Consider the following 11,598-nt stretch of genomic DNA (forward strand, 5'->3'; position numbering starts at 1 on the left):
TAATTTGTATGTTATGTTAACATGTTATTATTATTAACATTTATTTATAAAGCGCCAACATATTCCGCAGCACTGTACAATAAGTAGAGTCCATTTCTATGGATTATTTATATTATCATTAAGAGTGCACTCAATTGCACACCTATCTGTTTTCATCCTCATTGAGCAACATAACATATGCAGTTATCTGGAACTGGCACAAAGCTATCAATTGGTGTTTGCTAATTTTACAGAAACAGAAGAAGGAACATACCAAAAGAATAAGCATAAATAAATATAAATAAGAATAGACTTAAGAATATATGAAAATGAGGATTCCACTGAGAAAACTAAGCAAACTGCAAATATCCAAAGGTTATAAGAGTACATGGATAAATCTATCTCTTCGCAATGAAGGCATAAATAATACATAGCTGCAATGTTACTAGAAATTGAATAGAAATAAGATTGGATACTATTCCCTATTATATTAAAATATCAGTGAATATCCTCCAGTTTACTTGGGAATAAAATGTAGAAAACAGAAGGTACTAACAAAGAAGTGCTCAATATATTGAAAAATATGCTAAAAAACAAAGAATTTAAGGATCAAACTAAGGGGCCCATTTATGATTGTGCAAGTTTTTATGCTCAGGCAATCATATAGGAAATCCTGTGTGATTCTACTAATCACGCGGGATTTTGTAGTGAAAAAAAGCTCATCAATCTTCAGAAGCCCTTCGTAAGGGCTTTTATAAGAAAGAAAATCTTTGGCAACTTTTATCTAGAAGACTGCTGTTAAGGGTGGAATATTTAGATTCCCATCAAGAATTTTCATTTAGAAGCATGACACAATCCAAACAATATGTTTTTATTTGGAAAAATGTTGTACATTATGCAGTGAATAATTTCAGTTACCAGCCAGTCAAAGCAATTATAATGTGACAGCAAACATACTCAACATACAGTCATGTGACTGTATGTGCCACTTTGCAGACCGATTTGGCAAATTTGGAAAACTTGGCAGCAACGTGGAAAATGAGGTTCAATGTTGAAAAGTGCAAAGTTATGTACTTTGGTCAAAGTAATATAAACGCGAGTTACATACTAAATAGTACAGTGTGTTGGGGGGATTCTTAATTGAGAAGGATATACTCGAGTATAAGCCTAGTTTTTCAGCACCCAAAATATGCTGAAAAAGTCACCCTCGGCTTATACTTGAGTCGGGTGCCATGGGTCCCTCCAGACTAGCACCCTCTGTCCTTTGTGTGCAAATTAGGCCACCTGCAACCAGACTCTCCAGTGCCTTGGCCTAGGCTACCACTAGCAATACTTATTTCCCCTTACATCCCTCCGGGACTGGGTCTGCTGCCAGTTTGCCAATGCGCATTGAGCACTCATTGTTTTTGTTGACCCTCTTCTCCACTTACAGAGCTAGTATACTGTTTTTCTTTGAAATAAATATTTAAAAATGTATACCCCAATTATGCCTCATTTAATGTAAATTTTATTGGTATTTATTTTGATTATAGAAACTTAGCAGTAGCTGCTGCATTTCCCACCCTAGGCTTATACTTGAGTCAATAAGTTTTTCCAGTTTTCTTAGGTAAATTAGGTACCTCGGCTTATATTCGGATCGGCTTATACTCGAGTATATACGTTATGCAGTGCAGTTTTGGGCTCCAGTCCTTAAGAAAGATATTAATGAACTGGAGAGAGTGCAGAGACGTGCAACTAAACTGGTTAAGGGGATGGAAGATTTGAACTACAGTTTGAGGTTAGACTGTCAAGGTTTGGGTTGAGCTTTATTTAAGAACTCCAGGTTCCAAGTAGGGGTGTGGCTATAGAGAAAGCACACCCTGCAATTACTGGAAGGCCCATGGGCTACTGACTGATAAGCAGTTTGGTATATGTTTAAGAAACTTCTAAAATGTGGCTAAAATTATTTTGCTGTGGGGTCCAGTGATTATGCCACTGGTCCCACGCATTTCAATTAATAGATCCCATATCTGTATAATGCAACTTTAATTCACATCTAAATGCATTTCTACTCTCTTACGAAAAGGTATAATATATTTTGATTTGGAATAGCTATTCCTAGATTTATTATTTGTTACAAAGCAGTATAAAATGGGTTTCTGCTATTTCTTTTTTTACTTGAGTTGAGTTTAGCTCAGGTCCTCTTTAGTTGGGCTGTATTTCATTTGCTTTCAGAACTGGTGGTGAAAGCAAATACTTAGAAAGTCCTTGAATGATCTTCTGTTACTACCATAAACATGGAATTAAAATACCTAAATAATATATTAACAAAGCAACTTAGTACAGAGAAAAGGTCTGACAGCGAGCAAGGACACCTGCTAGAACATTATGCCTAACAGAAATATTTGTAACGCATTGTGCCAGAAAATAAGTAAATTATCTAAACACTAGAAGAGATATAATAATGTAACGGTGTTAGTGGAAGAATGCACAATGAGAACTTTCTCTTTCTTAATTAATTACATTTTTACCTCTGCCTAAACTTAAGACATGTTTAGCCGACACATAGTGAAAAACCATTGAAAAATTATAATTTTTAATTCAATTAATGCTGATTAATACACATCACCCCCTATTAAATGTTTTTCAGCTAGCTAAAAGGTACAGTAAATATCACAATAGAGCTCATATACAATGATGGGAAAGGCACAAGGCACCATGTTTCCACTATGTACCTTAAACCCTGTTGTTACTTATTACAGTGTGGCATATGGACAGCCCAGTCATTCAGGAGCCACAAGTGTGATGGCATACAAAGCACAAGGGAGCAATGCTAAGATTAAAAAAGGCAACTGTCTATGTCTGGATTTCTACAAGGTTTCAAAGTCAAGGTGCTCTGGAATTATTCCCTTAATTTTGGACTGCTCATAACCCAGGTGGCTGCTAAATTTTTAATACTAGTCTGGCTTTTTGGATACATTTTTTTTGGCCTAGTTATCCTGGTACTGCTCCTGACATCAAATTTGGCTTTGACTTCTTCTGATCTGTCTTGTATTGCTCCTAAGTCCTTTTGATCTTGACATCAAGATTTGCTATTGATAAATAGATGTCCACTAATTCTGCTAAGATGGATTCCTACTCTGTATTTTAAATACAGCTATTAAAAATGCATTACCTGTGTCCTAATAACACGTCAGACACCGCTTTTACATGACAGCTAATCTTTGGACAAATGCCCCAATGTTTTCAATTACCAAAAATAATTTAACTGGGACTGGTAAAAAACTGTTTGTACATGTTCCTCGCATTATAAAGAAACGTACAACTTTTTTAAGGGTGGTCATGGAGCAGGAAATATCTACATTGTTCATACTAGCTTGTACTGAACTGTATTCCTATTATAAAGATACTATGTTCAGAATTAATTTTAGTGCCTAAGGTATGTGAAGATAAACTATATACTGTAGTTTAAGACCACAAAAAGCATAGCCCAAGATCTTAGCATATTTTCTGAATAGGCATTAACAGTACCCACTGAGTCACTCCTCAATAAATCGTAAAATCATTCATTTTAATCTCACTGAAGCTGATTATCTGCTCAAATATCAGAACCTATGCCTTATAGTACACAAAATTACACCATGCAATGTATTTAAGTTGTTCTATTCTTCTAGCTATATAGAAAAAGTTTTAAAATGACTTAGCAGGGACTATCATCCCCTGTGGGACAAAATAAAAAAAAATGTACCAGATGCTCATTGCCTCAAGACAAAAAAGCTGCAATAGGTTCATCACTTTCCAAACTGATTTATTATACACATTATACAAATAGGTTACACACTAAAATGATCTATGTGATGCTCTTTCTAGAAAATTACAGTCAGCTGAATCTAAAAATTGTTTGTAGAAACATAGCAAAAAAATACATGCCTGTACATATACAGAGCAAGACACTTCCAGTGTCAAAAGATTAAAAGATAATGTTCAATGTCATTGTGACAAAAGCCTTTGCTGTTAACTGGATCCGGTGCATGATGACACAAATATTTTGTATTCTTCATTCTTCCCTGAAACAACATATATGCAAATAAAAACATTACAGCCTTGTAATCCAACATCTGTTACCCTCACATGTTAGAGATATACAAAAACATCACTGTAACAGTCATCCTACAATAGTTCAAGAATCATGCAAATAAGAATTTGCCCTAAATTCCAGCCAAATTGGGAAGCTATACACTAAGGTAGTAATTCCTAAATTGTAATTCTTGAGGCAGTGAATGGGGGGACCTATAATTAGACCTTTAGTCTAATAAGGATGATATATGGAGGAAGATATGGATTTTTCTTTTTGAATCCCAGCAAGGCCAGTTAGGGTGAGGTATGAAGTAAACAATAATATTCAGTCCTAGATGATCTGTAAATCATAGGAGAATTAATGACAGTAATTTTGTGTATATGGAACACTGTTAGAAGGTTAGAAGGCCTGACCAAATGCTAGCCTACCTAGTGGGACTAAACCACTTGTGCAGTGAGAAAATCTGCCCAGAACATCAACATAGAATCAAGCATGCTTTGTGCAGGCCCGGATTTGTGGAGAGGCCACAAAGGCCCGGGCCTAGGGCGGCAGAAGTTTAGGGGCGGCATGCCGCCCCGCCGCAAGAACATTTTTTAATTTTGCTCCCATACGGAGCAGTCGGGACCTCTCCCCACTGCTCCGTATGGGAGTTAAAAAGAGCGTTCGCGCATGCGCAATGGGGAGCTGGCGCATGCGCAATGGGGAGCTGGCGCTTTGCGCATGCGCAGTGGGGGACTCCCACAGGGGCGGCCTCGGGGCGCACCGGAGAGAAATCCGGCCCTGGCTTTGTGGAATAATATGTTATAAAGAAAAGAGTGATAAAGGGGATTGTAAAAAGGAGAAGCAGCCAATGTATAATTTAATTCTTTATTTTCTGTTATTTATATAGAGCTGAAAAAACCCATATATTGTACAAAAACATAATTTATTACTTTTTGATAATCTCTTATCTCTTTGTTCATGCATATTTTTAAAAGCATATATAAAATATAATTTTTGTGCACTGATTTTTAAAGTGCTCATAAAAGATAATTCTTGACTTCACATGTAAAAACAAATGGAAACATTGGATGCATTGTTTATTCAAAGTTTAAAAAGTTAATATCTGTAGTAATAAGTCAGTTCAACTGGACTTGCTGTGTTTTTCTTGAAGACATTTAACCAGTCATCCGACTGGCTTTCTTAATTCAGAATTTCTCCGTTCAAATCTTTTTAATTATGAATTGAGAAAGCCAATCAGATGACTGGCGAAATGTCTTCAAGAAAAACACAGCAAGTCCAGTTGATTTGACTGATTACTACAGATATACCAAGACCTGGATAATTGAGATTCTGCACAAACTTAAAAAGGTAAGGTTTTAAAAGCATATTAAATCTATGTTGTTGTATGGCATCTCTATCAATGTATGGCATTGTTATCGATGCTATCTTGACAAAATTATAAATTTTTACTTCAGGTATAGAGGAGAAGCTAAACCTCCTGAATGAATAAATTCCTTTTGCATCTCATCAGACTACTAGCACATTTTGAAATACCATTACATTTTTCTCAATATTTATTATTCACATGCTAGTTATGCAGCTCTTTCTAAATATCTATAACCAACACCATTTAAGATTTTGTTTTTCAACTATGAATCAAACTTGGAAAACGTATCAAGAAAGGTATGTTCCAATTTAGGAGACTATTGGATGCTATGACTATTGACAATATTCACAATCTTCTCACAGAAGCATAGGTAACAAAGGTAGCAAAGCCTGTTTATTACAGCCAAATGTGTGTAAATGTAAGGCCACCATCCAAAACACTATCTAAGAGGCTACATTCCTTTTGCAATTACAGGTATCGGATCCCTTATCCGGAAACCTATTATCCAGAAAGTTCTGAATGATGGAAAGACCCTCTCCATTATAAGCAAATAATTCAAATTTTTAAAAATGATTTCCTTTTTCTCTAGTAATAAAACAGTACCTGTACTTGGTCCCAACTAAGATATACAGTAATTAACACTTATTGGAGGTAAAACAATCCTATTGGGTTTAATTACAGTTTAAATAAGTTTAACAGACTTAAGGTAGGCAATCTGAATTACAGAAAGACCCCTTATCCAGAAAACCCCAGGTCTTGAGCATTCTGAATAATGGGTCCCATACCTGTACTTTAATTATTATTTTTGGGTGGATTTATTACTATATAACACACAAGAGCCACAAATAGCCTGCAAATGATTAACACTGGTAGTGATAAATGGTGGATTATCTGTCAACAAATAAGACTGGCAGATACCATTCTAGCTATATGGCCTCCCACAAAACACATAACCCGCAATACAGGTATGGGCCTGTAACGATTACCTGATGGTTGGAGCTTAGAGATGTAAAGGGAATCTCATGCATCTCACCACAAACACAACAGCACCCAGAGGTTGAACATAGTTTAGTGTAATCCAGAACAATTAGGATCAGAACTGGCAGTATTCAAGCGTAGTCACAATCAAGCCAGAAGTCAGGACAGGTGGAGTTCAGGTAAAGTTTAATATCAGGTCAGGGCACGCTGAGTTCAGGAATATGTCCAAAGTCAGGCAAAGGTTAAATACTGAGGATTACAACACAGGCTTACAGAAAAAGGAGCTAGGACTATAATAAAGCACTGATGGAGGTCTTCCACAAGCTTAAAGAGGGTGCTGCATGCTTGTGTAGTGACTCATGTGGTGCTGTGGTGGATCGTGCACGTGTCTAATTGTGTGCTTTGTTAGTTGGCATATGCACCTAACAATGTCACCAGTATGCACCTTACAGGGACCTATTATGCAGAATCCTTGGGTTTTCAGATAAGGAATCTTTCCTTAAATTGGATCTCTATACATTTATTCTGCTAAATATAATTTAAACATTAAAGGGGACCTGTCACCTTAAGAAATAATTCCAAATTGTTTTTTATTGTAGTTGTCAAGCAAAATAAACTTTACTTACACTATATAAATTATTTTAATCTTGGTTTCTTCAGCCTTGGAATTCACAATTGCAGCAAGCAGGCAGGGGCCATTTTGTGGACACTGTTATCAAAGCAGGCATTGCATCCTGCCAAAATCTTGTTTCTGTGCCAGTATGGGGGGACCTGATACCCATGTCCATGCACTAGTTACATAATTACATGGTGAGGAGGGAGGGGGAATGTGAGGGGTGCAGCAACATCTAAAAAGTCCTGAATTGATAGTGAAAGTAACTGTCTACCACACCTCTATGCCTAAGGCATAGAGGCGGGGCAGGCAATATATGACTGACAGCTGGGATTTTTAAATGCTTTTATAATGGGTATGGATGTGGTAATAAAAAAATGATTTTGGGTTTCATGTTTAATTTGAAAAGGGCTTTTATTATACAGCTTTTTATGTCTGGGTGACAGGTCCACTTTAAAGAAACTCCTTCTACAGGTTCTACCTCAGACTTATGAATTCAGAATGGATAAACAGCACCTGACATGCCACCCACCCAGGCTGCTGCCCTGCCCACCTGCCTTAGAGATACATACTCTTTCAAGCAGTGATAGTGACATTATCTGCACACCCCTTGTCCCCTCTTCATTCACATTATCCCACAGTTGCGCAGCAGATATTTTTTTCTCTGCATCAGTCAATTTATAGACAGGGCTTATTACTAAACAAATTAAACAAATTGTTGCCTTTTTTTCAAATACACTCACAATATTATTATATATTTTAATAGATTATCAAAACTGACCATTTTTATAGATGGAACTTTTTTTATGCTGTTTTATAATGTCAGAATGTACTTGCTGAAAAAAGTTTTCACAGTGACTTGAATAGCTTATGACAAAATGAATGCCATAAAATAACGGTTTTTGATACCATGATCAAGCGGTGTAAAAAAAAAAAATACAAACCTATAGAAATTCACCATTTATTTTACTTTACTTTTAAAACCATTTTTCCAGTGTAAATAAACGTAAACTGCATGATACAGTAAAGATGTGTGTATAAAGCCCAGTAACTACTCTGTGACTGTTACACACAACAAGCACTTATTGTCACTTGTATCTAACCAAAAAAGGAAGCACGGAAACAGATATAAAAGTAGAAAAACTGAAAGTGAAAAGTAGTCCAGGTCCCCACCCTCAGATAGGGAATCAAAAATTCATAGAAAGACAAAAATGGTGATGGATACTCAAAGAATCCACAAAGACTACATACAGTAAATAAAGAAAGAATCTATTTATTTATTTCAAAGTCACAGGGAAAAAAACTATATCTTAAAGGAACAGTGTACCCTCTGTATACAAATAATGCAAATGACACTAAAAACAAAGCAAAAGTATTTTGAAAAGTTCAAACCATATTCTATACAAACAAAATATATAGATAACACAACTGTACAGATAAACATGACTAGAAACAAATGTATTTATAAATAGAGTTGCCACCTGGCCGTTTTGACTGGCCCAGCCGATAAATCACCAGCTAGGGTCAGCAACGATATTACATATTTTTACTCCTTCCCTTGCCTTACCCTCTCCACTGCCAATCACTCTTTATAACTATGGGCCCACCTCTGCCCCACCCAAAACTCAATCTCAATCTGCCCCTTCCCCCGCCCGATCCACCCTTCCCCTACCAAGTCCCCAGCCCCTTACAGCATAGCTCTGCCCCAAATGACATCACGTCCGGCCCCCAACATGAAGGCCAGTATTAGTAACAGAAAAAGGTTGCAACCCTCCTTATACAAGGGGTTATGATTCTTTAAGTCTCACATTTAAAGGAAGACTATAGCCCCAAACAATGTAGGTCTCTATAAAAAATATATTGCATAAACAAGTTCATATGTAAAACCCTGCTTCATCTAAATAAACCATTTTCATAAAAATATACTTTTTTAGTAGTATGTGCTATTGGGTAATACTAAATAGAAAATTGTCACTTTGAGAATTAAGGGCCACCTCCTGGACTAGCAGGATTCACAGTGCACACAAACAAGCCAAGGCACACATACATGCTAGGCCACATCATCCAATTCATGGTGTTCTGTCTTTCGCTTTCACACTTCTTTCTATTACAGTTAAAGCTGAATTATTTCTAGCCATGTGATCTCTGAGGCACCACCACGGCCCATCACAAAATGGTGGATCAAGGGAAAGGATGTAGAAGGGCAATATTTACTGATATATATATTCCAGTTTGGCAAAATTCTTTAATTGCTCACTTAACATAATATAAATCTGTTAAAAATTCATTGTGGGGATATAGTTTTCCTTTAAGGTACCCAAGACCTAGTTAACTAAATTAGATCAACCCTGGTTAAAATAAATGGTAATTGTATTAGAAAAAAACAAACACTGAGAGAAAATAATATTCAGAAGTTACCTTCTGGACATTCTTTTTTTGAAAAGTGCTTGTTTTTTCAGAGACATTTATTCAGAGGCCTTAAATCTGTAAGAAATGTATATATTTTATTTGTGTGTGTGCGCAAATGTGCGTGCGTTTTTATATACTGAATACAGTACCCCCTGTTGTAAAATACAAGGATATTATATAAAAGCATATTAAAGCATGAGGCCAAATACAAGATTACTTCTAATATCCTCATATTTTTCAACAGAGGGTACTTTATTATTGTTTTACAAATATTTCAGTCAATCATATGACAGAAATGACATCACTAAACACCAATTATAACTGATGACATCATTATGCACCATTTATAAGGACATCATTTTCAGTGTGTGCGTGTGTATTTGTATAGAATTGTGTTTTGTAATTTTTAACATACTTTTGCTGTGCTTTTAGTGTTATTTACATTATTTGTATATATGGTTTGCTGTTTTTTTGCCACAATTTTTTTCTTCTGTTTTTCGATTGGTGCTTTTCTCTTTATATGTCAATATTCTGTTGCTCACAATTAGCCTTTGATTAAGTGACTCTGGGGTATAATATGCATAAAGCTACAGACATGGTGTCATAAATAGATTCTTTTTTTTCACTATATTTATGTGGCCTTTGTGAATTCCTCGAGTGTACATCGCATTTTTTAGGTCTTTCTCCTCACTGGGACTGAGGATTATGTATGAACTATTCACTGGTGGTTTTAAGCAGGACAAGAAAAATTTAAGGTAAAAAAAAGAAACAAAAGCATCAGGAAACCACAAACTACAAAACAACTGGCACTGTTAATTCCAATCATTAGCAAATGTTATCTTAGTCCTCAAGAAAAAGGATCAAAAGTCATCCCCAGAACAGTGCAATTAAGCTTTAGACTTTGCCCAGCATAAGCTGTGATAATATTCATCTTTTAAACCTTGATGACAAAGCTGTTGCTGAATAATCAGTTTACTTGTATTGCAGCTCAAAGACTTATCAAACATTTTATGGGATACTGGAATGACATGTGAAAAATACATATTTTAATTGAATGATACATCACATTCTACTTGAACCTTGGTCTCCTAATAATTAATACTACTAAACTTATACCAGAAATTCTTTAAATACTGCTTGATTTATTTAAAAGCTATCACAAAGAGTAAATATGTTTGCAATAGTATCGCATAAATAAAAAACAGGGGCCTAAATTCATACTGCTGAGCTGTACCTTGCTCTGTCTTAGTACATTTGAGTCTTGACCAAATACTGAATTACCACAAAAGACTGGGCTAAATTGTGAACCAATTCTGAGCCCTACTTTGCATATGCAAATAAGCAATTCCCACTTCAAAAACTTACAATATGGAAAAAAAGTATCATCTAGTTGCCCAGTGGTCTAAACCATGTTAGGCTAATGCCAGATGAGGTCGAAAATATCCGCCCTATGCCTCGTCTGGCATTAGCCTTTGCGCAGTGGCAGTATCACAGACAATGAGGTCAAACCGAGGCGTGATTTTTGCTAATTGTGATGAAAGCGGAGGGGCTGTGTTTCCATTAGGGAAGACCTGCTGACTTATTTTTTGTCGGGGGCTTCGCACATGCTCATTATGCCTAATCATGCTTCACTTCCTTGCCACAGCCATTAGGCGGCCGGGAGGTATTTTTCTTTTATTCCTTCCAGCTGCCAGCTGGAGCCTTACCAAGGCGATTAATGGCATTGCACCCGTACACTTCTGCACCCTTTTTGTGTTTGATTTGTGCACCCTGGATAGGTGTCATAGTCCTCTGGGCTTGACCCTAGGCCAAGACTTGGTGGTTCTCACCCTAGCTTCGGCGAAGGTGGATCTGCCCACACATGCTGTTCATTGGTGAAAGCCTTGGACACATGAGCATCGGCGCCCATACCTTCGGGTAGGACTCACAGGCAATGACTCAACATTAGCCTTATAGTAAGGGTTTTAGTTTGGCCAGACACACTTAAAATGAATGTGGGATTTAGAGCACCCATAGGGGCCGATTCATTAAATCACGAGTTCGAATCCCGAATGGGATAATTTCGGATTGGATGCAAAAATTTCTGAAGATAGCAAATATCACGAAAATGCTTACGAAGCGCCGAAAAATTTGGCAAAAATACGCTTGGAGAGTTCGAATGAGTGCTCAAAGAGTTGGTGTCTTAGTAAATGA

At 36.5% G+C, this 11,598-nt stretch overlaps 1 non-coding gene across 1 annotated transcript; it reads left to right on the forward strand.

Annotated features, from left to right (window-relative positions):
• Positions 1 to 10,873: 10,873 nt before the first annotated feature.
• Positions 10,874 to 11,015, forward strand: LOC116410678. The gene has a single exon (XR_004222585.1). It is a non-coding gene; the product is annotated as a U4 spliceosomal RNA (small nuclear RNA).
• The last annotated feature ends 583 nt before the right edge of the window (positions 11,016 to 11,598 follow it).

The sequence above is a fragment of the Xenopus tropicalis genome, chromosome 4, assembly GCF_000004195.4.
Source record: "Xenopus tropicalis strain Nigerian chromosome 4, UCB_Xtro_10.0, whole genome shotgun sequence".
Lineage (NCBI taxonomy): Eukaryota > Metazoa > Chordata > Amphibia > Anura > Pipidae > Xenopus > Xenopus tropicalis.